The sequence below is a fragment of the Bubalus kerabau genome, chromosome 21 (assembly GCF_029407905.1).
Source record: "Bubalus kerabau isolate K-KA32 ecotype Philippines breed swamp buffalo chromosome 21, PCC_UOA_SB_1v2, whole genome shotgun sequence".
In the NCBI taxonomy this organism is placed as follows: Eukaryota; Metazoa; Chordata; class Mammalia; order Artiodactyla; family Bovidae; genus Bubalus; species Bubalus kerabau.
In genome coordinates this window covers 41,294,852-41,322,153 of record NC_073644.1, presented here as the reverse complement: position 1 = coordinate 41,322,153, position 27,302 = coordinate 41,294,852, and positions in this window count along the sequence as shown.

Here is a 27,302-nt window from a genome sequence, read left to right as displayed (position 1 = left end):
CTTTATACCCAGGTCCCCCTATCAGTACTAAAAAAGAGAGTTTTATTTATTTTCATAAGAATATTACCCCCATCCCTCATTGCTCTTTTATCATGTTCCTATTTACCATGGCCTAAATGCATAGATATGATTTGCACATTCACAGTTTCAGAATGAGACAGTGAATTCTTAGTCTTTTTAAACACTAAGCAAATTCTGCAAAGAGAGCATGGTAAGGCAGGTTTTCTGCAACTTTGCTTACTGAGAAGAACACAGAGGGTGGAGTTGGGGGCCCCCTCTGATTCCATCTGCTTGACCATGACTAATTTTTCTCCTCCAGAGCCCTATGCTCCCATCTGTAAGGTCAAGTTCTTAGACTAAATGAACTTGACAGACTTTCCAGCTCTAGAAGTTACATAATCCCTTGCCTGGAAAACTTTCCTAAAAAGATAAACAATATGTAGGATTTATGTCTATGAGAATTTTAGAGAGAAAGATAAGCAGCCAACCCGTCTCTCTTTCTTTCTCTGTGAATGCATCTAAGTATGTTTTGCTGGAGGCTGGATTCTCTTAGAATCCCCTTTACTTCTGTGTTTCTAGGAGTGTTTAGTGCTCTAACATTCCAGTTTGACTCGGTTTCCTGGGCCATCGTAGACTTTTTCGTTTTGGGGTATAGAATGAATCAAATGTGACACCTGAGTCGATTTATGTGGGTATATTCTGCCTAAATCCATACCTTAGGATTTTGTTTTCTCTTTTCAGTATTATCTGCTTTTAAATAAATGACTTAGGCAATTAGATGTTTCTTTAAAAATTCTTCCTTTATAGTCAACTCTACATGGAGACTGTAGGTGACATACCGTCACTCCATTCATAGTAGGGAGTCACATGGAACAGGTCTGAAGATTCAGCTTTTCTCCTTGAAGTGATATTTCCCAGTGAAAAATCCTGCTTAAGAATGATGGTGACAGGCATGAGAAGAGGCAAGATCACTAATTCTAAACACAAAGTTATAAGAACAAATGTTCCTGAGCTGAAAAATTAGCCCCTCAGTAATCTAATTGTCGTAAAGAATCCACTTGCCAATGCAGGAGACATGAGACATGGGTTTTGATCCTTGAGTCAGGAAGATCCCCTGGAGGAGGAGGAAATGGCAACCCACTCCAGTTGCCTGGAGAATTACGTGGACAGAGGAGCCTGGTGCGCTACAGTCCATCGGGTTACAAAGAGTCAGACATGACTGGGCACACACAGAATCTAATTAAACAGAAACTGTATAGCAATAGCAAAATACATGTTCACGGTCATCTTCAAAACTGTTGGGATGAGGACTTTCTCAGGTACAGAGAATGTGACACCAGAGCTGCTAAGTGTATTTTTTTGTCCCTCTTAACTACTCAGGGAGGTGACAAGTGTGAATGTTGGGCCTAATAGCAAACACAAATGTGAAAGTGTTAGTTGCTCAGTTGTGTCCGATTCTCTGCTATCCCATGGACTTCTCTGTCCATGGAATTCTCCAGATGAGAATACTGCTGCTAAGTCGCTTCAGTCATGTCCGACTCTGTGCGATCCCATAGACTTCAGCCCACCAGGCTCTCCCATCCCTGGGATTCTCCAGGCAAGAACGCTGGAGTGGGTTGCCATTTCCTTCTCCAATGCATGAAAGTGAAAAGTGAAAGTGAAGTTGCTCAGTCGTGTCTGACTCTTAGCGACCCCATGGACCGCAGCCTAATAGGCTCCTCCATCCATGGGATTTTCCAGGCAAGAGTACTGGAGTGGGGTGCCATTGCCTTCTCCATGAGAATACTGGAGTGGTGCTATTCCCTTCTCCAGGGGATCTTCCCAACCCAGAGATCGAATCTGGGTCTCCCACATTGCAGGCCAATTTTTTACTGTCTAAGCCATCAGAGAAGCCCCAGTAGCAAACATGAGCTCTCTACCAGTTATTATTGCCAAGGTGAATGGGATGATAACTTCTCCTACCTAAATAGTTCCCCTCTCAGATAACAGATAAGACCAGTGCAAACCAGTACGGATGCAGCAGGCATGATGGAGGGGGCTCAGTCCAGTAGGGCCCAGACATCAGATAAGACCTGGACCTATATTGTACTGTGATGACTTTAGCTTTATGCTCAGAGAGAAAGGAAGCCATTTCTTGGTTTTGAGAAATGTGATTTGACATTTTTTTTGAGGTATAATTGACATATAAGATATTCATTTTAGAAATGATTGACTTTTTAAGAGGCTCAGTCTGGCTACTGGGCCGAAAATAGATTGAAAGGGAGAAATGAGGTCTTTTGTAAGCTTGAGATGTACTGTTTGAACAGACATCTGGGTGAAGATGGCAAGGGGCAGCTTGATGGATGAGCCCGGGGTTCAGGGGAGCTTCCTCTTGATGTTCCCAGCTCTCTCTTTTTTTTTTTTTTTTTAATATAATCATGGTGGTGTGTCTAACACATCTTCTCTCTGCCCCCTTGAATAATTAACCAGATTCAGCAGCTTCGGTAAGATAATGATATAAAAGGCAGTTAATTAAAGTAGAGAGCCATTTGTGAGGCTGATTTGCTGGAAAATAATGAGAAAGTTTGACTTCAGGAGAAAATAAATCCTTATGCAGTGAAATGTTCACAAGTGTTGTGGACTTGAAGGCATAAATAGCCTTAAGGAACTAAAGATATGGTTAGAGTTCCTGTCTTGTGTTCTTTATTTCACTGTGAAGGTCATTGTTAATTGTTTCCTTTGAGTTTTAAAGTCAACATCCATGCTTGCTTCTTAAAGTTTTTTTTTATTTTTTTTTTTCCCCTCCCTACTAAGCTAATTAATGCCATAATATAGGAACCCCGGGACAGGCTTGCAGAAGTCAGCACAGGGCCGGCAACTGGAGCTCCTGCAGGAAGGGCCAGGGGGCCAGGAGGCCATGTCCTACTCTGCCATTTGAGGGTGACTCTGAGCAAAATCACCAAAATTTTGTTCATCTCTGCATCCCCCAGTGCCATGTTAATACCCATGAGTGCGTGTGTGCTAAGTCACTTCAGTGGTGTCCAGCTCTTTGAGACCCCATGGACTGTAGCCCGCCACACTCCTTGGTCCATGGGATTCTCCTAGGCAAGAATACTGGAGTGGGTTGCCATGCCCTCCCTCCTCCAAGGGCTTTTCCCGACATGAGGATCAAACCTGAGTCTCTTACATCTCCTGCATCAGCGGAATTAAAATAATTTTGCTATGTCTGTGACTAGCATATTGAATTTGAGATCTCAGTATATATTGCATTCTTAGAAGATAGGGATATAAATATATAGCAGAAATAGAATGAAAACTTGGGTTCCATTCCCATCTCTCTCCTTTAGTGACTTTGGCATTCAGTCATCTTGACTGCAGTATCTTTATCTGTCAAATCTTTGCTGTGAAATACATACAGGATAACATTTATTGCTTTTTTAAAAAATATTTTTTTTAATTGGAGGATAATTGCTTTACAATGTTATGTTAGTTTCTGCTGTGCAACAGCATGAATCAGCTACTTGTATACATATATCCCCTCCCTCTTAAACCTCTCTCCCACCACCCCTGATCCCAGACCCTAGGTTGTCACAGAGCACCAAGCTGAGCTCCCTGTGCTATACAGCAGCTTCCTGCTAGCCGTCTGTTTTACCCAGGGTGGTGTATTAATGTATATGTCAGTGCCGCTTTCTCCATTCATCCCACCTTCTCCTTCCTTTGCTGTGTCTACAACTCTGTTCTCTACATCTGTGTCTCTATTCTTGCCCTACAAATAGATTCATCAGTACCATTTTTCTAGATATATGTATGGGTTAATATATGATATTTTGTTTTTCTCTTTCTGACTTACTTCACTCTATAATACAGGTTCTAGGTTCATCTACTTCACTAGAACTGACTCAGCTTCATTCCTTTTTATGGCTGAGTGATATACCTTTGTGTATATGTACCGCTGTATATATTCCATTATATATATGTACCACAACTTCTTTATCCATTCATCTGTCAATGATCATCTAGGTTAACATTTCTAAGGACGTTTTGGAATTTTATTTTATTTTGCAGTAATATGGTGTAGAAATGAAGCAGCACACTGTAGTTGTTGAAACCATGAAAGCTGAGGCTGAACCATGTGTGTTCAAATTTTGGTTCTGTTCCTTACTAGCCAGGTGAATTCGGCCAAGTTTTTTTAACCTCTGTTTTCAGTTTCCTCATCTGAAAAAATGAGGACCGAGAGTATTCGGTCTACTATCCCAGGCAGTTCTGAAGATGGTATGCCTTAATTCTAAAAAATAACAGCGCCAAACTCAAGAGCTCCTGCAGCCATGATTTACAAGAGGCATTCCTCCTGGGAGTGTGAGGATCACTCCCGGGGCTCCTGGTCCCTTCCTCTGCCTCCCCTGCCTCCACCCCAGCTACTGCTGTCCATGAAATCCTAAACCTGCCAAAGCTGCTTCACTACGAACATCATAAGACTTCAGTTTGAAATAAGAGACCTTACCTCGTGGGGCTTCACGGTTCTGAAATAAGATATTGTGATGAAAGAATTAGTATCTCTCTCCCTCTTTTTTTCTCCTGAATGGAGAAATAAAGGTAAAACGAGTGAACAAGTATCACAAAGAATTAACAGCATCTGCCTGCAATGTGGGAGACCTGGGTTCAATTCCTGGGTAGGGAAGATCCCCCTGGAGAAGGAAATGGCAACCCACTCCAGTACTCTTGCCTGGAAAATTCCATGGACAGAGGAGCCTGGTAGACCAGGATTCTTAGACAACCTCTCTCATCTTTGTTACTCTTTTTCATCCTGTGATAAACTAGAAGAATCTGGTTTGCTATTCTGAAGGATTACCCTCAAGACTGAAGTCTAGGTAACCAAGGAGGTGTGGTGTAGGTAAATGGTCGGGGTGGAGATGGGGCTGTGGGCTATATACTGTGGACCATTGAGGCACAGCCTGGCCCTGGGAACAGGATGTTGTGGGATCGAACCTGTGTCCTCTGCATGGGCAGGCGGATTCTTTACCACTGAGCCACATGAGAAACCCCTTCTCATCAGCAAATGGAGCTAAAAATGACAGGTTTTCAGTGTTTATGTTTGAACTTGCGCTTAAGGCATTGGATTTTTATCAAAGGTTGCCCATTCCATAAAGAGACTTAAAGTGGAACCTTGGATACAGGGGAAAAAAATGATGGATCTGAACCTTGCCCCCAACCTCTTTGCTTTTTCTTCAGCACGTAGGTGTGGTCATGTTGGGTGGATAAAGAACATGTGTGCATTTCATTGATATAAATGCTCTCAAGCTCTCTAGAAATAGCAGCAAAATAAAATCTGACTTGAAAAGGGAGCCTAATGCTTCTTTGCAAAGTGATACTGCCCAAGTGGGTTCTGACGATTCATCATTATTTCCTGCTGTAAGGGCAATGAATTGCTCTGGGAGTCTGTGTATTATCTCTGTGCCCCTGTTATCTAGAACTTACTGCTCCTTTTACATTGTGGGCCTATTGCTTATAAAGAAAAATAGCTTTGCTAGGATTAGGACTTTTAAGTGATTGAATGTTTGCTTTATTGCATTTTTTTTTAAGCAGAGCAGTATACCTGCTAAAACAGCAAGCTTTGCTTTTTTCCCCCTGAAATGGCTTACTTTATTAAAGAAATGTGCTGAAAAGTCACTTTGTAACATAAGCTTTTGAACGTGAGCATACGTCTTTTGTGGATGCCAGGCCACATATGTAACGCATCACAATATTTGTTGTTATGTAGTTGCTAAGTCATTTCTGACTTCCTTGTGACCTCATGGACTATAGCCCGCCAGTCTTCTCTGTCCTTGGGATTTCACAGGCGAGAATACTGGAGTGGGTTGCCACTTCCTTCTCCAGGGGATCTTCCTGCCCCAGGAATCAAACCTGCATCTCCTGCATTGGCAAGCAGGTTCTTTATCATGGAGCCACCAGGGAAGCTCCCATCACAATATATATATTTGTAATACTGATGGAGGAAACCGTATGCATAAAATGTTAGAGCTTCAGTGGCAGGTTAATATGGGAATATTTGGACTCTGCAGAGTTACTAGCCTGAGCCACAGTGCTCATGACTGGGCCTGGTGTTCTCCTAAGCACATACAGTGTGTGTGTGCTAAGTCACTTCAGTCCTGTCCGACTGTGACCTCGTGGACTGTAGTCCGCCAGGTTCCTCTGTCAATAGGATTCTCCAGGCAAGAATACTGGAGTGGGTTGCCATTTCCTCCTCCAGGGGATCTTCCCGACCCAGGGGTTGAACCCATATCTCTTACATCTCCTGCACGGGCAGACGGGTTCTTTACCACCAGCACCACCGTTTGAATATCCGAGTAATGTTCTAAGTAATAGCAGTAGTCGTTAGAAGAGTAGCAGCAGAATGCAGCTCTCACAACTGCCAGGCTGAACAATACAGAATTGCTAATGCTGGATCATTAATCTATAAAGCGGTAATTTCACAGGACTTAACGTTACTACGGTTATAATAAGAATAAAGATGGGCTGAAGGTTTATGGAATTTTATGAACTGTTCAGAAAATGTACTACCAGACATTTGCTGCATGTCTATAAGAAAAATTCCACAAACGTGGAATGCTGTCACAGTGTACTTGACTGAGACCCACACAGTGACACTGGACACCAGCAGACATCATTGAAACACACACAGTTGGAATTGATGTTATGCCCAGTCAGGTATGAACTAAAAGCAGTTTCATCCTATATTCTATAGCCTCTTAGTATCTTTGGGATGTAGCTAGTGATATAATCCTTCCTGTTTGAGAGTTGTAGACAATGATGCACAAACCCAGGAACTTATCTACAGTCACAAGATAAGGCTTGGGAGAAGGACAGCCTTTGAAACAAAACCAGTGGAGAATGACCAACGATATTTATTTTCTTGTCATTGCCATTTCTTCTATCACTGACTTGGTGACCTGTATAAATAAGATTACTGTTGCATTTAAAGCAGTATTTACTGCAGAATAGGTACTACCTGATTTTGTGTACATAAATCATCTGAATTAGATAATTTTTTCAAAAGATAAATGTAATATGAAGATGTTGAAAATCTAAAATAATCTCAAAATAATCTCTCTAAAATATACCACCCACCCTGCCCTTCTGTGCACAAGCCTCACAAAGTGTTGCTCTTAAGGGCAGCTTCATCCACAAGATCAGCCTAGGGTATGGGGTGGGGGAGGAGAGGTTAACAGATGTGTGTGCACTCTCCTCCTCTGTGTGGTATGTTGTCAGCACACTCGTGTGACCTGCAACAACTGAGCAGCTCAAGGCATGTTGCACAACCACATCTCCAGCCCCAGGCAGGCAGCCCAGACTGCCTGATTCCCAGTCCTGCCTACCCCTCTCCCCTGGTCTCCACCCTGGTGTCCTGTTTTTTTATTTTTATTTTTTGATTCTCTTTCAATGTGGACCGTCTTTAAAATCTTTATTGAATTTGTTACAGTATTGCTTCTCTCTTATGTTTGGTTTTTCGGCCACGAGGCATGAGGGATGCTAGCTCCCTGACCAGGAACTGAACCCATATCCCTGCACTGGAAGGCCAAGTCTTAACCACTGGACTGCCAGGGAAGTCCCCTCGTGTCCTGTTTCCGAAAAGAACTTTTCAATGAGCAAATTAGCAAAATCTCTTTGTTCCCTGCCCATGTCTTAAATGAAATCGTGACTGTTTTATAAGATAACAGATTTTTTTTCCTAAGCTCATATTTACTTTCAGGGCCAGCTCTGTACGCAGCTGTCCTTCACATCTGGCCACTCGTGTTCTCCATCATTTCAGATTTGTCTCCTGGAATGCTGGGCATGGATGCTCACATACACTGGAGCAGTCAGCTAAGTGAACAGCTAGTGTCCTTGAAAAGGTGATCCACACAGACCAAGTTAATTCCCTGAATGTAAAAAAAAAAAGTAGAATGCATAAAATAGTTCAAGATGAATCTTGGTAAAGTGATCATATGGAGAGTATTCCTTTGGCCTCTAAAAAGACTGGGGAGGAAACTATAAAATGGAATGAATTTTGTTGTTATGGAAAGCCACAGTCTATAAAAAAAAAATCAAAATTATGCAAGGATCGATCAAATGCTAGAAGGATAAAGGGGAACCATTTTTGAGTAGCAGATATATCGGTACCTCATGGTTTCCATGAAGGAAGGCCTTTTTTCTACATAAGGGCAGGTGACCATCCCAGATGATTAAGGGAGAAAGTCCCCAGATAACATCTCTGGCCTCTCAGTATGCTTACAGGATCCAAACTGTTCAGGCACGTACTGATGTGTAGCAGTATAATGCTGTGCACAAAAGCCGTGTTTTAAAAAGATTGAATAAAGGGAGGAATGAGGTGATATCCTTTTTATTGCTGATGTCACTCCCTCTCTTACAGCCAGGGCTTTAGAATTTTGCATTTCTGTTAGTTTCAGATTGGCAGCAAATTATTTCCTTTTCCTCATTCATCCATTCAGTAAAAATGTATCTGTTTGTAGGTGCTGTGTAACTTCTGTTGTGTGTTTACATTTTATATGAAACCATTAAATTTTTTTATTAATGCAGAGTTGATTTATAATAGTTTGGGTAAACAATGTAGTGATTCAATATTTTTATAAATTATACTTCATTTTTTTTCATTTATTTGTATTAGTGTATAATTTCTTTACAGTGTTGTGTTTCTACTGTACAACAAAGTGAATCAGCTATATGTACACAGATATCCTTTCCCTCTTTAAAGTTATAAAATACTGGCTGTATTCCCTGTGCTGTACAATATGTCCTGTATCTTATTTATTTTATGTGTAGTAGTTTATGAACTTCCCTGATAGCTTAGCCAGAGGAAAGGTATATGCCTCAGGGTAAAGAATCCACCTGCATTGCAGGAGGCATAGGGGATGTGGGTTCCATCCCTGAGTTGGGAAGATCCCCTGCGGGAGGCAATGGCAACCCACCCCAGTATTCTTGCCTGGAGAACCCTATGGACAGAGGAGCCTGGCGGGATACAGTCCATCAGGTCACAGAGAATTGGGCACAACTGAGCACACACACACTCACAGTGGTTTATACTTCTTAATTCCTACCCTTGTCTTGCCCTTCCCCCACCCCGCTCCCCACTGGTGAGCACTAGTTTGTTCTCTATATCTGTGAATGTTTGTATTTCATTATATTCATTCGTTTTATTTTTTAGATTCCACATATAAAGTCTTAGTCACTCAGTCATGTCCGACTCTTTGTGACCCCATGAACTGTAGCATGCCAGGCTTACCTGTCCATGGAATTTTTCAGGCAAGAATAATGGAGTGGGTTGTCATTTCCTTCTGCAGGGGATCTTCCTGACCCAAGGATTGAACCCAGGCCTCCTACATTGCAGGCAGAATCTTTACTGTCTGTCTGATCGACCAGGGAAGCATAAATGACAACAGTATATATATAAGTGATATGCTGCTACTAAGCCGCATCAGTCATATCTGACTCTGTGTGACCCCATAGACGGCAGCCCACCAGGCTCTACCATCCCTGGGATTCTTCAGGCAAGAATACTGAAGTGGGTTGCCATTTCCTTCTCCAGTGCATGAAAGTGAAAAGTGAAAGTGAAGTCACCCAGTCGTGTCTGACTCTTCGCGACCCCATGGACTGTAGCCTACCAGGCTCCTCCATCCATGGGATTTTCAAGGCAAGAATACTGGAGTGGGGTGCCATTGCCTTCTCTGATATAAGTGATATATATCCACATATAACTGATAACAGTATTTCTCTTTCTCTGTCTGACTTATTTCACTAAGCATAATATCCTCCAGGTCCATCCATGTGGCAAAATTTCATTCTTCTATGGCTTAGTAATATCTGTGTGTGTGTGTGTGTGTGTGTATGTGCATGCGCACGCATGTATGTGTATGCCACATCTTTATCCATTCATCTGATGATCGACACTTCAGTTGTTTCCAGATCTTGGCTATTGTAAATAGTGCTGTGATAAACACTGAGATGATGCATGTATCTTTTGGGATTGGTGTTTTTATTTTCTTCAGATAGATTCTGCTCAAGAGTAGAATTGCTGGATCATATGGTAGTTCTAGTTTCAGTTTTTTGAGGAACCTTCATACTGTTTTCCTTAGTGGCTGCACCAATTCATATTTCCACCAACAGTGTAGTAGGGTTTAAATAAAGCCATTTTTTCTAAGGGTTGTATTTTAAGCTGATGTGGTGTATTCTTGTCTTGTTGTATCTCCAGACTCATGGTGAGATTTCATCGTAATAACTTAATGCAAATGAAAGGCACTCCAGGAAAATTCTCAGACTGGTTTCACTCTGTGCAACAACCAGCATGTGCTTCCCAGGCGGTAGCGTCAGTGTCACCTGGAAATTTGTTGTTGTTCCGTAGGTCATTCGTGTCCGACTCTTTGAGACCCCATGGACTGTAGCCCTCCAGGCAAGTCTGTCCATGGGGTTCTCCAGGCAAGAATACTGGAGTGGGTTGCCGTTTCCTCCTCCTACATTGGCAAGCAGATTCTTGACCACTGAGCCACCAGGGAGGTCTAGAAACTGTTAGAAATGCAAATTTGGGGGCCTAACCTTAGACCCACTGATTAGGCATCAGAAATACAATATTTGAAGACCACCAAGTACTAGAGTCCCTTGGAGGTTTGCTCAGTCACACAGACTGAACCCCATCCCCAGAAAGTGTAGTAGAAGCAGCCAGCAACATGGGAGATTTTGAACAGTGGTGGGAGACGTGACCCAGAGCCTGGTGATTTATTGCCTAGACTATGAATAGAACAAAAGTGATTTTCTCAACTTAACCAAGAAGAGGAGAAAAGGCTGCTTTTTTTCTGCTTTAGTTGTCAGTGTCTCCATAAAAATGGGAAGTAAGTGATAATGATGACCCAGTGAGCAGTGAGATCAGAGGCCATGTGCATCTTGTAGAATATTTGCTCTCCATCATCACTGAGCCACAATGGTGGCCTGGAAGCCACATGTTTCATACAAGAATCCCATGAATTGTTAATCTTTTAGCATACCTTGAAATGGATTCCAAAATTTTGCCAATTCCCAATAAAATACTTTTTATATTTCAGTACTCTGAGCAACTCAGTGTACATCATAAAAGATAAAGTAATTTCTGTGGATCATAGCTAGAATTATCCAGAAGGATCTGATTATGTGTGTCATGCTAGAACACTTATGATTTTACTGTAATTGTCTTATTTTCACATTTATCCATGTTTAGGAAGAGAAAATTATTACATGGCTTAATCTTTTTTCTCTAGGTTTACTATCGTTTTATGTAAATTTTACTTTTATCAGAAAATCTGATTACAAGATTATTAATCTGGTGTCATTGCCGATAAAGGTCCTATAGTCAAAGCTATAGTTTTCCCAGTAGTCATGTATGGATGAGAAAGTTAGACCATAAAAAAGGCAGAGTGCTGAAGAATTGGTGCTTCTGAAATGTGGTGCTGGAGAAGACTCTTGAGAGCCCCTTGGACTGCAAGGACTCCAGTCAATCCTAATGGAAATCAGTCCTGATTATTCATTGGAAGGACTGATGCTGTAGCTCCAATACTTTGGCCACCTGGTGCGAAGAGCTGACTCTTTGGAAAAGACTCTGATGCTGAGAAAGATTGAGGGCAAGAAGAGGAAGGGGTTGGCAGAGGATGAGATGGTTAGATAGCATCACCGAGTCAGTGGACATGAGTTTGCGCAAACTCCGAAGATCATGAAGAATAGAGAATCCTGGCATGCTGCAATTCATGGGGTTACAAAGAATCAGACATGACTGAATGACTGAACAGCAACAACAATTATTTATTATTAGCCTGATGTTATGATCTGATATTATTGTTATGAGTCTGATACTGATTTTCTAGAAACTTTTAAATTAATAGGTTGTTTTCTGAGGATCCTAAATCCTTTTCCTCTCAATTCTCAATTCTTTCCTAAGATATATTTTATGGTAACTTTTGTTCTGTAATAGTGTATTTAAATCTGATAATATTTAAGTTGGACTTCTTTGGTGTTTCAGTGGTGTAAAACCCACCTGCCAATATAGGAGACATGGGTTCAGTCCCGGAGTTGGGAAGATCCCTTGGAGAAGGAAATGGCAACCCACTTCAGTATTCTTGCTTGGGGAATTCCACCAGAGGAGCCAGGCAGTCTACAGTCCATGGGGTCACAAAAGAGTCAGATATGACTCAGCAACTGAACAACAATATTTAAATCTAGTAATAATTAAATCCAGTAGCATATCTGCAGTAATATATAATAAAGTCATGGCTAACTATTATCAATTAGCTTATTCTAACTGATAAATAGACCAACTTCATTTTGATGTATAAATACCTATGTGATAAAAGTACATTGCCGGGGGTATAAGAAAAAATATGCATTGTAATATAAATATACCTATACATCAGGGTACGGAGGAGCCTGGCAGGCTGCAGTCCATGGGGTTGCAAAATGTCAGACATGACTAGCACACACACACATGCGTATATATAAATACTGTGAAAACCAAAGAAACAGTCATTCATTGGGATTTCTTTACTATTAAAAACAACAGCTTGAATCTGATTACAAGTACTACATTTTTTGCCTACCTGAGAATTTCTCACAAAAGTAAATGACATGACAAAGGAAGTATCGCTTTAGAGGGCAAACTTGACATGCTTGAAGAGCTAAGAAGATAAAAGAAGATATTTAGATAAACAGAGCATGGAAAAAGAGGATAAAAGATACGGGTAAAGAAATGCTATGAAAGGTCCGGGCAGATTCAGTGTTGATTTGTTGAACTACATCTAGACTGAACAACACATTTGAATCGGACCAGGTTGGATGACCTTCCAAGAGGAAGGATCTCACTTTTTCCTTTCTGAAGCAATATTATTTTAGACTCTATTGTTGAAAATATCCATGAATATGCAGATAACCAAGAAGGCTTGTGTAGTTCGATTTTAAATTGAAGACACTTTGCTTAGCATGCGATTTGAGAAAAACAGGTGTTGAGATGCTGCAGTTCTCATTGTATCTCTCAGAGCCACTGACCCTGATTATCACTTCACTACTGGCTCTTTTTTATAATGTGAGACTGTTGCTTAAAGAAGCACACCGAGTTTTGGTAATATTTCCAAAAGAAGACATGTATTTTTTTTTTTTTCTTTTGATCTTCGGAGATCTTCTAAGTGTATACTAAGTAACTATAGACTAAAAACCGACCATGCCCACTAGCTAAAATTGCTTAACCAATACTTTAATGGTCAAAACTTTCTAACAAACTATTTTTATTTCTCTAGCTCCTTGTTTTAAAACCTAGGTTCCATCAAATGAATCTCCCAAACACTGTCAATATTTTATTTAACACATAGAGGGTAGATCACAGTGCAACCCTTCATACATCCCATGCTTAATGACGTTCATCACTGAGGCTTTCTTGCTGTTATTTAGTCACTCAGTCATGTTTGACTCTTTTGCGACCCCATGGGCTGTAGCCCACTAGGCTCCTCTGTCCATGGGATTTTCCAGGCAAGGTTACTGAAGTGGGGTGCCATTGCCTTCTCCAGGTGATCTTCCCCACCCAGGGATTGAACTCGAGTCTCCTATGTTTCTTGCATTGCAGGCAGATTCTTTACTCAGCAAGTCATCCAGGAAGATCAAATTTAGATGTTTGGGAAAATACATGGATCATTTGTTATCAGTGTTCATTCTTGTTTCTACTTCTCAAGAAGTTGTAATTTCATAAGTCAGAGGCTTGGGGGACATTTCACACATCCAGTCTGCCAGAAAGTTGCTCCAAGTAATTGAGACACAGGGGGTCTGTGGATTATTCTCGGAGATCTTTTCCTGAAGGTTATTCATTTCTCATCATCTGAAAAGAGCAGCTTCAGTTGCCCGTGCATTTGCTGTCAGTGGCCAGTAGGGGCAGCTACATATTTCAATGAGAATTAATGATGCTACTATAATTGTATAATCCATTATATTGTATCATCGTGTTCTTTTTTACTAAATAAATCTTCTCAGTAGTTACTGGATCTAATTTTTGAAGGAAGCAGACCAAAAATGAAGAGTGAGATGAGATGATTTCTCAAACTTCCACTGTGTATTTGAACAGTTAAAAAAATTTTTTTTCAACACCAAAAAGATTTTGCTGCTTCTGCTTAATTAAAAGAGAACACAATCCATCAGAATGTTTTCTGGAATTGTCAAATTGACTTAAAAGGCTAACTTTTTTCCTTTTTAGAATCTAACTTCAGATGTCAGCTTCTTTTTTTCCACTTGACAAAGGTATACATGTTAGGTTATCAATATAAAATAGTTTGGAATTGCTGTTTAGATTTGGGTCATAATTTATGGAGGGTCTGCTAAGAACTTCTATAGATATAATCTCATTTAACTCAAGGTACTCTGAGGAAGGTGGCATTCTCCTACAAATGATGAAATAGACTGAGAGGCAGTCTGCCTTCTGCAAATAGAAGGATGATATACCTGAAATACTCTAAATGGTACATGTCATCTACAGATTGTTTTTGCAGGTAAGGAATCCTAATGCGTTTTTCATTTGGCATATATAATAATATTGCTCCATAATATTTTCATTATAGCTTTACAACTCATAACTCATTTCACGCTAGTCATGATCAGCGATAGGAAGTAATTACAAAGTGATTCATGTTAACATAACTTAGTTTAAGTTTCATCATTTATGCTGTCAGTGGAGCCATTTGCACATATTGAATTTCTTCTACTCAAAACTCAGGCAGCAATTGCTTTCCTTTTTTTGGTCCCCAAAGGGCATTGTTTAGGATTTCTTGCTACAAACAGAAACTGATTCGAATGTAAGCACATCAGGAATTCATTAGAAGGATCTTGGGGAAAGTAATACATTTGAAGGGAAGGCAGAGTCAGTGTCAGACAGGCAGGACCTGGATGCTCCAGAGCTCTTGGTGGCAGGGCCGTTGTGACTGAAGCACCAAGTACCCTACTCTCAGAGTCAAGGCGTTAATGCTCACCATTGTCTCTGTCTTAGGTTTCTCTGCTCTGTTCTGATTCCTAACAGGAGACTTCCAGGGGCCCTTCTAGCTTCCAGGACTTACCGTCTCCCTAGGACTAGACCCTTTGGAGGTAGGGAAATTCCCCAAAAGGAACTATAAGTACTGTTAAGAAGGGGTATGAATGTTAGCTGGTGAAGAAGAGAGCAGATCTCTCCCAACTGAGGGGAAACAGTAATAAACTCTTTGTTACTCTCCTGAGTTTCATGCACATGTGTATACACACGTGCATACATATATACATGCATACACATAAATGTGTATATATGCACATGCACACAACGTGTACCTGCTTATGCACACACGTGCACATTTGCATATAAACGTGTATACATGCATCCACATGCACACACTCAGATATATACACATGCATACACACAGACGCACAGATCAGAAGCAACACTGTCACTCTTTAAATCACAATAAAATGGACTGGAGAATGAGGTCCACTAGCCTCAGTGAGTGGAATCCACTCAGGATTGCAGCCGGTGGGCCTTACCAGACTCCCCTCTTAATCTGCATGGACACTTGTGAAGCTGTGAGTTCCAGCGCCCCCAGCAGAGGCCCCGATTGCAAGGCAGCATGCAGACCAGCAGGTGGCCTTCTCCCTGGCAGATGAACCCAAAAGAAAGAAGGGGCAGAGGCTGTGTGAGCCTGCTTCCTTCCTTCCCTCACATTACCCACTAAGATTCATCCCTTTTGCTATGGGGAGGTGTGTGGGGAAAAAACCAGATGCTGCTATTCTAGCAGGAATCTTCACCAAAACATGAGTCCAGGGAATTCAAGGCCACTCACTGAACAATGTCCATTATAAGTTTAATTTTTTGTATCATAAAGATGATTCTTTCACAGTGTAAACTCCCAAGTCAATAAAGAAAGGTACAAATAACAAAATGAAACTTTTTCATACTACCACCATTCCCTAAAAGACAGTGTTAACATTTTGATGGTCGTGCTCTTTTCATTTTAGATTTTTAGGTACATATGCATGCCTATCTGTCTTAACTTTTATTTTAACACACGTCTTAACACATCATACGCACACATAAGAATTAAGTCTTAACTATACTTGGCGCATGGATTTTTGGAACAACGTTTAATAACATTTTACCTTTTGTTGAGGATTGTGGGGGGACCAGCTCTCTAAAAGGTGAAACCGATAGGGTTTCTAAGGATGATTACAGAGATGCTCCAAGAGGTGATGCTTTTGTCTGTAGAATCCTGAGAGAGGGACTTTGCAAATGGGCATAGCTACCAGTGGTAATGACCGTGCGTTGTGTTGGTTTCACAGCATCAGTGCGATGACAGTGTTACCTGTCTTCTTAGCTAGAGACCATCTTATCCTGTTCCTCAGCTTTACAGATGAAGAAAGTAAGAATGAAAAAATGTTAGTGAGATGCATCTATGCCGGGTCCTATGCGTCCCACCCCACCATGACATGTGACTTTACAAAGTCAAGAAAATACAAAAAACACAAATGTTATAGGAGAATGGCAATTTAATAGTTTGTATGATATGCTAGATGGTCCACCTGTATCATGTAACTGAATCCTGCAACAATTCTTGCAACCACAATTACTATGTTCAATCCTTAGATGATGATTTTGAGGATCAGAGTTCCTCCAGTCTGGTTCCAAACTATTTAAAAACATTACATTAAATTGGAACTCTGACCACAGTATACATCTCTGAATACAAGAGAATAAAGAAGAACCCTGATTCTTCACTTGTATCAGGAAGGGGGTACAAAACTGCTCATAAGTCAAAAAAATGGTGGCCATTACTGTGTTTTAACTATATGGTATTATTTGTCTTGATTACAAATTAACCAAGTAGAGGGTATAATCTCTGGGAGCAAAGAGCTTAAGTAATTTCCTAGAGACACACAGGAGAACGCAAGTATCATACTGGAGCCTGCCCACTTCACCACATATCTACACCAGTGAAGCCATGATTCAAGGGAGTGGTGGGAGTAAATTGTCACAATATGAATTGAAAAAGTTTCCAGTGAAGGAACTACACTGGATTACAACTGGGGAGGACCTTGGCTTAATTTGATAATTGGTGAGTTGGGGACTAATAAGCAAGTCACCCTAATCTTAATCCTGATCCTAATCTTAAATCCAACCACAATTTCCCTTCTGCTTCTGTTTTAAACAGCTAGAGAGCATCCCCCTCCCGGGGGCTTCCTCCATCCTAAGCCTGAGCCACTCAGTAGCCATTGACCACTTTCTTGTTGTTCAGTGGCTAAGTCATGTTCAACTCTTTGTGAGCCCACGGGCTGTAGCCTGCCAGGCTCCTCTGTCCTCCACTATCTCCCAGTGCTTGCTCACGTTCGTGTCCATTCAGTCTAGGTGATGCTCTCTAATCATCTTGTGCTCTGTTGCCCCCTGCTCCTCCTGCCCTCAATCTTTCCCAGCATCAAGTTCTTTTCCAATGAGTTGGCTCTTGGCAGCAGGTGACCAAAGTATTAGATCTTCGGCTTCAGCATCAGTCCTTCCAATGAGTATTCAGAGTTGATTTCCTTTAGGATTGACTGGTTTGATCTCTTTGCAGTCCACGGGACTCTCAGGAGTCTTATCCAGCCACAATTTGAAAGCATCAGCTCTTTGGCATTCAGTCTTCTTTCATCCTATGGGAAATAGTGGAGTTATCATAGTCTTCTTTCCCCAAAGATTTAAAATTTTATTTTTGAGTGATAAATTCACATACTTCAAAAAGCAAAATGGGTCAAAGGACTATCCATAGAGAATTTGTATTCCTCTCCATGTCTGCGTCTGTCACAGGCATAATTCTGACATGGCACTAGTAATTCTTACTGCCCTAGTAGCCACGCTTCTGTGTAATCCCCTCTTGTTTGTGGGCAGACTTTGCGGCTTATACTTTTTTAACCATTTTTAAAAATTAAAGTGTAGTTAATTCAGTGTTGTTTCAAGAGTACAGCAAAGTGTTTCCATTTTTTCTTTGGTTATACATATATGTATAATCTTTTTAGATTCTTTTCCATTATAGGTTATTATAATATACTTCCCTGTGCTATACAGGAGGTCGTCATTAGTTGTCTATTTTGTACACAGTAGCAATAGTGTGCATATGTCAATCCTTCAAACATTAACAGTTTTCATGTGGTTCATCTGCTTTTAATACCCTGTTCTGTCCTGATGTCACCCCTGGCCTTTAGGTCGCTTCCGCACATATGAGGGTGAAAGGAAAGGCACCAGGCTCATTTCCTCTGCAATGGGTGACGAGCACAGGGGACAGGATCACATTTCCTTTCCCTGAGTCCAACCTTATTTCACCTGTACCTTATTTTACTAATGTTCCCATATTAGAGCACCTTGAACCTTGCCATTACCCAACAACTCCATGTGTGAAATTTTTAATTGACCGCAAACTGTTGCGATATTATTCCTGTCTTTTATTCTTATTATTCCTTTTCTTTTTAAAATTTAACTGACACTGCCACGCCATCACTCCACTTCTTATTTTTCTGGACTCTCAGTCTCTCCTGGATAATTTTATTTCCTCCCTAACTAGTTATTTCATTAGGATTTGCAACAGCTCCCTCAACTCCTTTATCCCATAGGCACTGGACTTGATACTTCCTGATCCTAATCTTAAATCCAACCACAATTTCCCTTCTGCTTCTGTTTTAAACAGCTAGAGAGTATCTACTATACACAATTTCTAATATTTGGCAGGAGATATTAAATATATGATTTATGAGTCAATAAATGCATGAAAAAGATACAATATCTCTCCTAACCGGCTGTCGCACATTTATGACTTCCAGTGTCAGATGGTTTATTAATACCCATTGGCTAGCAACACTTTTAACCCTTTTCAGTATCACACACTGATTGAGAAACTGACATTGGAGGTGCTTCCTTGGGCCATGTAACATTTCTTAACCTTAATTTCTACATCTGTGAAAGGGATAATGATAGTACTCACTTTATGGGTCATTTTTTTTTCTTCTCTTACGGCAGTTATTTTTCTTCATTAAATATGTGTGATTTTGAGTTTTTTTCTTAAAAAACATGCTTTTAGAGTTCCATTTAACACGTATTTAATGGGTGTCCACTGTGTTTTGGACACTGTGAGGGTACAAGATGAATGCACTGTGCCCTTTGGTTCCAAGAAACACTTCATCAAGTGGCAGAAGAAGATGTGCTTCCAGTGAGCTGGAAAATAGGCCTGAGGAGGACGTGTCTTAGAAGAGAAGAATGAAAATGCCCTGGATGAGCTCAGCAAAGGGAACAGCACTGATCTGGGCAGAAGTCAGGATACCGTTGGCAGATGAGGTAAAACAGACTCTGAAGTTTTCTTTTTCATCCTGTACCAAAAAAAGAGTTTAAACAATAAATTCTAGGATCAGCAAGCTTTTGCCTTCCTTCTGCAGTAAACACCCTAACTCTTCTTTTTAGATTAATTTTTATAATTCAGTAAGAAAAGAGACAAAGAATGTCAAGATGTATAAGATCTCAGTGAGGAGTGAGGGGTGTCATTCCTGAGTGTAAGGCTGAAACTATTTCTCCCTCTTACATAACTGCTAGTTATCAGAGGGGCACTGCATTCATTTACTCATCATAGTTTTTCTAAAGGACTATATATCTGCTAACATATAATTCAAAGAAGGGTGTATAGTTTGATAACTTGTAAAACAGAAGGACTGGATGATCTAAAATGTTTTCCATTTGACATAGTCTTTGTAATCAAAGTTGAAAACTTATAGAAATGTTCCAAAGGAAATTCTTGTTCTCAGCAGGGAAAATGGAAGAATTTGTGGCTTGGAAATTAAATTGACTGGGTGAATAAGTAAGAGCCGACTGAAGACTTAGAGCCCTTGAACTAGGTGGTATTGAGCATTGGGTTGAATCGTAAGTTTTCTTTAGTTACTGTCGAATGGAAATAGAAATTAAATTTAAGCAGAGCTTATTAAGAATTGTTAGTCTGAAGAGCACTTCATCAGTTCTAAAGTATATATAAGTGTCATGGCTAATTAAAATTGAATTTTAATTAGCTGCTAATATAATTTGCTGTCTTAAGAATCTGCTGTCTGGGAGCCTCTCCAGTACTTGGTCGAGATGTCCTGGGTACTGTTATTTGTATTCATTTGGGACCATTCTAGTTCTGTCTAGTTGACCTTCCATCCAAGAAACAAAAAAACAAAGAAAAGAAGAAACTTTACATATCTTGAGTTTGGAGAACAGTTTTGTTTTGAGGGGTTTCTTTTTTGGTGTGATTGTTTATAAACGTGTTAAATACTTCTCACATTGAACTTGAGGTGAAAACTGAGATACGTAGGCTTCAAAACCATGCTCATCAAAACACTACAAAATTTTTTTGGTATAGTGGAGTTATGACAGGAGGAAGATATAACTTACGTGTACTGTGTTTACTTGTATTAAAATAAGAATAGGAATAAAGAAATGGTGACAGGCTATGAGTAATCATAAAGAGATGTCCTATTGTGTTATCTATTTCCTATGCAATTCTCTATCTCCACCAAAAACTATATTCTCTCTCCAGTCAAAAACGAATTGATCACTACTGTAGGTTTAAGATATATGCACAAATTCTTTGGGAATACTCCCTCCAGGCAGGGATGCTTAACTTCTGTCTCCTTGAGTGTGGTGGGGCTTAATGACATATAGAGTATGAAAAGGGTAAAACTGTAATTAGAGTGCAGAGAATTGGTATCCATCATCTTAACCAAGTTTAGATAAATGACTTATCCCACCAGTGATGTCATGTTGCCATCAGGCACCCAACACATGTGCTGTTTCACCTTTCCCCAAACCCACATCTCCAGTCTATTTGTGCAAAAAATACCAGAAATTTCCAAATGAAGGGACATTGATGCAATATATCGGATCATTACTTTTCAGAATTTTCAAGGTTTGGAAGGAGAAGGAAAGACCAAGGAACTCACGTGGAGTATGGTAGACAAAGGTGACGAGACAACAAAATTCAAAGTGTTTTTTTCTGGCAGAGATCAAGACCAGAAATGAACAGTGGGAAAACTGTGCAAATTCAAGTGAAGTCCTTAGTTTAGGTCATAGTATTGTACCAATGTTTCTTAGCTCTTGTTTGTTCTCTGGTTGTGTAGGATAACTTCAGAGAAACTAGGTGAAGATTGTTAGAAACTTTTTGTAATAAGTCTTATAAATCTAAAATTATTTCAAGATAAAAAATTTTAAAAATATCTTTATTTTTAAAGATATTTACAATTCATGAGATATATGCAATTCATGAGACGTCATGGTTCTTATGATTAGTTACCCTGGTAGACAAGCTCCAAGATGGCTATCTATATAATCTTTGCCTTCTGTATTCCCACACTTGTGCACATTCCTTTCTTGTTGAATCAACTATACTGTGTACCAGTATACTACAAAAAGGATAATTTGTGCTTTCCAAGGTTAGATCCTCAAAAGATATTGTGGCCTTCATCTTGATCTCCTGGGTTACTTGCTCTAGGAGGAAGTTGGTTTCAGGTGTGTGAAGACTCTTTGCAAACCTGTGGGAAATCCTCTGTAGAAAGGAGTAAGACTTCTGTCAAATAGGCAGCACCAATCTACTAATTAAGCCTGTGTGTGAACCACCTAATAAATGATTTTCTAGCCTCAGTTAGGCTTTCATATGTCCAGAGCCCAGCCAACATCTGTCTTTAATCTCATGAGTGACTTTGCATCAAAAATACCAAATTGATAATGACGACTGTTTTAAGCAGGGCTTCACTGATAGCTCAGTTGGTAAAGAATCCACCTGCAATACAGGAGACCCCAGTTTGATTCCTGGGTCAAGAACGTCCCCTGGAGAAGGGATAGGCTACCCACTCCAGTATTTTTGGGCTTCCCTTGTGGCTCAGCTGGTAAAGAGTCTGCCTGCAATGCGGGAGACCTGGGTTCGATCCCTGGGTTGGGAAGATCCCCTGGAGAAGGGAAAGGCTACCCACTCCAGTATTCTGGCTCGGAGAATTCCATGGACAGTCTGTGGGGTCACAAAGACTTGGACATGACTAAGCGACTTTCACTTTATTGTTTTAAGCTATTAATCTTTGGACTATTTGGTTATGCATTTATTGATGATGAATACAATTACTTAAGGCTTCCTGGGTGGCACAGATGGTGAAAAATCTGCCTTCAATTCAGGCAATGCAGGAGATGCATGTTCGATCCCTGGGTTTGATCCCTGGGCATTGGAAGATGCCCTGAAGGAGCAAATGGCAGACTGATCAGTATTCTTACCTGGAAAATCCCATGGACAGAGGAGCCTGGAAGACTATAGTCCATGGTGTCATAAATAGTCGGACATGACTTAGAAGCTGAGCACTAATTGATGATAAATACAGTTACTTAAGGGCTTCCCTGGTGGCTCAGACAGTAAAAATAATCTGCCTGCAATACTGGAGAGCCAGGTTAGATCACTGGGTTGGGAAGATCCCTGGAGAAGGAAATTGTTACCCACTCCAGTATTCTTGCCTGGAGAATTCCATGGACCACCAGAGGAGCCTGGTGGGTTATAGTCCACAGGGTTGCACCTTAAGCCACATTAACCTTCAGTTGAGCTTTTTTCAAGTATGAAGAATGTTTTTTAATGTGAGCAATCCATCAATAGAGTAAGACATCAGATAAAATTTTCCTGTAACTAATATTGCATTCTTTACCAATGGCATCTGTTTATGTGTTAGCTGGCAGGAATTCTGGGGGTAGTTCTATGCCCAATTGTTTTCTCTTTGTGAAACTAATACATAAAATTAAGTAAATTAATGAGTAAATTTAGCCTAAGTATAACTAAACAAAGTATTGATTTTAGTAACACCTTATGCTAAAATTTTGAGCTATTATGGTACACTCCAAATATTTTTTAAAGTATTTACTGATATCTACTATTTATAATAGACATGAGTCAATCTTGACTTACGTCGAAAAGTAGACAAATGTTTGCCTTCACTGTGCTTACAGCCTGTTCCCTACTAACTTGTATATTTTATGGACATTTAATATTCACTTCTTGCCTACTGATATTCTGCCTTCTCAATTGGGTATATTGATATTAGCTATGATTTAAATACTTTCTGTATTACTCATGGTTCTGGCAGGAAGTAAGTTGCACTCAGGTGGTTTAAATGAAGAAACTTTTCAAAGTAAAAGTCTACTTGTGGCGTGGTTGGCAGGACTAAGGAAACAAAAGATGTTGCAGCACCCAGAGAATACCAATGGTAGGAAAAAGTTACATCTGTTAAAAACTAAGAAACAGGGGGATGAGCCCAGAGAGGACTAGAGCCTTAGAAGAGATCATTCAGTTGAAGCGATAGTCTTAAAAAAGTTATAATTGTTTCTAAGAATTTTGCCTGAGCAATGAATATGCAAGGAAGGAGTACCTCAGTCTCTCTCACCCTACTTGCTGATCTGCTGTCCTGCAGATGCTTCTTACATACAATATCCAATCAGATGCTAACATAACAATATATCCTAGAGGTCAGCCACCCAAGGTCTTCAGAGCAGAGCAGAGAAGTATGACGAAGGGATCTTGGAAAGGATTTTGAATAATGGAGGACAACCAGCATACCTTCGTATGAAATTGCTTTATAGGTAACAGGCATTCTGATCTTCTTAGGTCATACTGAAAATGTACATAAGTAGAAGAAAAAATTGTTGTTTGAGATTTTTTTCAAATATTAATATAAATTGAAATAATTACAGTATCCCTGGATATGGCATATATATTTCAGAAAATAGATAAGTAATATAAAGTTAGTGATAAGTAATCTTGAGGTAAGTGTTGACCATACAAAAAACAAACCCCAGTGGGTGGCCTCTTCAGGTTCATGGACAGAGCTCACACAGTTGCTGTGTGGCTTTCAACAGTATATTGTGCATTTTCTATTTCTCTAGCTTAATTTCTCAAGTTATATTGAAATGATTGAAGCTATTGTCTGACTGGTTTTATAAACATGTTATGAGAGTACAACTAAAAACTTAGTTAAAATGATCAGGCTCTTTGTTCTATATGTTTTCTCTCTTATGGCAGGACCTGTGAGCATCTGCCATGATGATCCTCTTAAGACTAAATCTCTTCTGTATATAAATTGTGAAAGATGATGTTTCGTGTTGCAGAACTGGGTGCTGGAAAAGTTTTTCACCACTACAGCTTCAAGAAAATTTGCATTTCTGGCACAATATTGTAATAATTTGGAGTAGCTTTTAGAACGATGGTAATGGCTTTAAATAGCAAATAACCTTCAACTGTTGTTACATAATCTTGAGATTTATTAGGATCATTATAGATAATGCAATTCCAGATGACCTCACTAAGCACATTTTCCCAACTATATTGACTAGATCATTTCCTTTAAAACAAAAAAATATAATACTGAGGTGTTTTGCATTTAGCCCATCTTGTCCACATACCAGCAAGATGATAGGAGGGGCAAAATCATGCTTAGAATCAAACCCCGTACCTGCCAGAGATGCTCAGAGGGCTCAAACAAACGTTGTATGCACCAGGACCTAGAGACCCCACAGAGGCTGAGACAGAACTGTGTTTGAGCGTCTCCTGCAGATGTACGGGTCAGCAGTGGACTGCTGCAGGGGCAGGGGCTCTGGGTGCAGTAGACCTGGGTATGGCATAAGCCCTCTTAGAGGAGGTCTCCATTAACCCCACCATAGAGCCACGAGAACTTACAAAGGACTGGGAAACAGATGCTTGGAGGCCACAAACAAAACCTTGTGTGCACCAGGACCCAGGAGAAAGGAGCAGTGACCCCGTAAGAGACTGACCCGGACTTGCTCATGAGTGTCCAGGAGCCCTTGGTGGAGGCGTGGGTCGGTGGTGGCCTGCTGCAGGTTTGAGGGCTCTGTGTGCAGCAGTGCGTGTGTGGGACCTTTTGAAGGAGGTCACTATTATCTTCATTACCTCCACCATAGTTTGGCCTCAGGTCAAATAACAGGGAGGGAACACAGTCCCGCCTATCAACAGAAAATTGGGTTAAAGATTCACTGAGCATAGCCCATCAGAACAAGACCCAGTTTCCCCCTCAATCAGTGTCTCCCATCAGGAAGCTTCCATAAGCCTCTTATCCTTCTCCATCAGAGGGCAGACAGAATGGAAATGACAATCACAGAAAACTAACCAATCTGATCACATGGACCACAGCCTTGTCTAACTCAGTGAAACTATGAGCCATGCCATGTAGGGCCAAGCAAGACTCACGGATCATGGTGGAGGGTTCTGACAAAACGTGATCCACTGGAGAAGGGAATGGCAAACCACTTCAGTATTCTTGCCTTGAGAACCTCATGAACAGTATGAAAAGGCAAAAAAGATAGGACACAGAGAGATGAACTCCCCAGGTTGGTAGGTGCCCAAAATGCTACTGGAGATCAGTGGAAAAATAACTCCAGAAAGAATGAAGAGATGGAGCCAAAGCAAAAGCAGTAGCCAGTTCTGGATGTGACTGGTGATAAAAGTAAAGTCCAATGCTGTAAAGAGCACTATTACATAGGAACCTGGAATGTTAGGTCCATGAATCAAGGCAAATTGGAAGTGGTCAAACATGAGATGGCAAGAGTCAACATCGATAATTTAGGAATCAGCGAACTAAAATGGAGTGGACTGGGTGAATTTAACTCAGATGACCATTATATCTACTACTGTGGGCAAGAATCCCTTAGAAGAAATGGAGTACCCATCACAGTAAACAAGAGTCTGAAATGCAGTACTTGGATGCAGTCTCAAAAGCGACAGAGTGATCTCTGTTCGTTTCCAAGGCAAACCATTCAGTATCACAGTAATCCAAGTCTATGCCCCGACAAGTAACACTGAAGAAGTTGAAGTTGAATGGTTCTGTGAACACCTACAAGACCCTCTAGAACTAACCCAAAAAAGATGTCCTTTTCATTACAGGGGACTGGAGTGCAAAAGTAGGAGATCAAGACATACCTGGAGTAACAGGCAAATTTGGCTTTGGAGTACAGAATGAAGCAGGGCAAAGGCTAATAGAGTTTTGCCAAGAGAATGCACCGGTCATAGCAAACACCCTCCTCCAACAACACAAAAAAAGACTCTACATATGGACATCACCAGATAATAATACCAAAATCAGATTGATTATGTTATTTGCAGCCAAAGGTGGAGAAGCTCTATACAGTCAGCAAAAACAAAACTGGGAGCTGACCGTGGCTCAGATCATGAACTCCTTATTGCCAAATTCAGACTTAAATTGAAAAAAGTAGGGAAAACCACTAGACCATTCAGGTATGGCCTAAATCAAATCCCTTGCAATTATACAGTGGAAGTGACAAATAGATTCACGAGATTAGATCTGATAGATTGCCTGAAAAACTGTGGACAGAGGTTCGTGACATTGTACAGGAGACAGGAATCAAGACCATCCCCAAGAAAAAGAAATGCAAAAAAGCAAAATGGCTATCTGAGGAGGCCTTACAAATAGCTGTGAAAAGACGAGATGCAAAAAGCAAAGGAGAAAAGGAAAGATATACCCAATTGAATGCAGAGGTCCAAAGAATAGCAAGGAAAGATAAAGTCTTCCTCAGCGATCAATGCAAAGAAATAGAGGAAAACAATAGAACGGGAAAGACTAGAGATCTCTTCAAGAAAATTAGAGATACCAAGGGAACATTTCATGCAAGGATGGGCGAAATAAAGGACAGAAATGGTATGGACCTAACAGAAGCAGAAAATATTAAGAAGAGGTGTCAAGAATACACAGAAGAACTATACAAAAAAGATCTTCATGACCCAGATAATCACGATGGTGTGATCACTCACCTAGAGCCAGACATCCTGGAATGTGAAGGCAAGTGGGCCTTAGAAAGCATCACTATGAACAAAGCTAGTGGAGGTGATGGAATTCCAGTTGAGCTATTACAAGTCCTGAAAGATGATGCTGTGAAAGTGCTGCACTCAATATGCCAGCACATTTGGAAAACTCAGCAGTGGCCACAGGACTGGAAAAGGTCAGTTTTCATTCCAATCCCAAAGAAAGGCAATGCCAAAGAATGCTCAAAGTACCACACAATTGCACTCATCTCACATGCTAGCAAAATAATGCTCAAAATTTTCCAAGCCAGGTTTCAACAGTATGTGAACTGTGAACTTTCGGATTCAAACTGGATTTAGAAAAGGCAGAGGAACCAGAGATCAAATTGGCAACATCCTTTGGATCATCGAAAAAGCAAGAGTTCCAGGAAAACATCCACTTCTGCTTTATTGACTACACCAAAGCCTTTGACTGTGTGA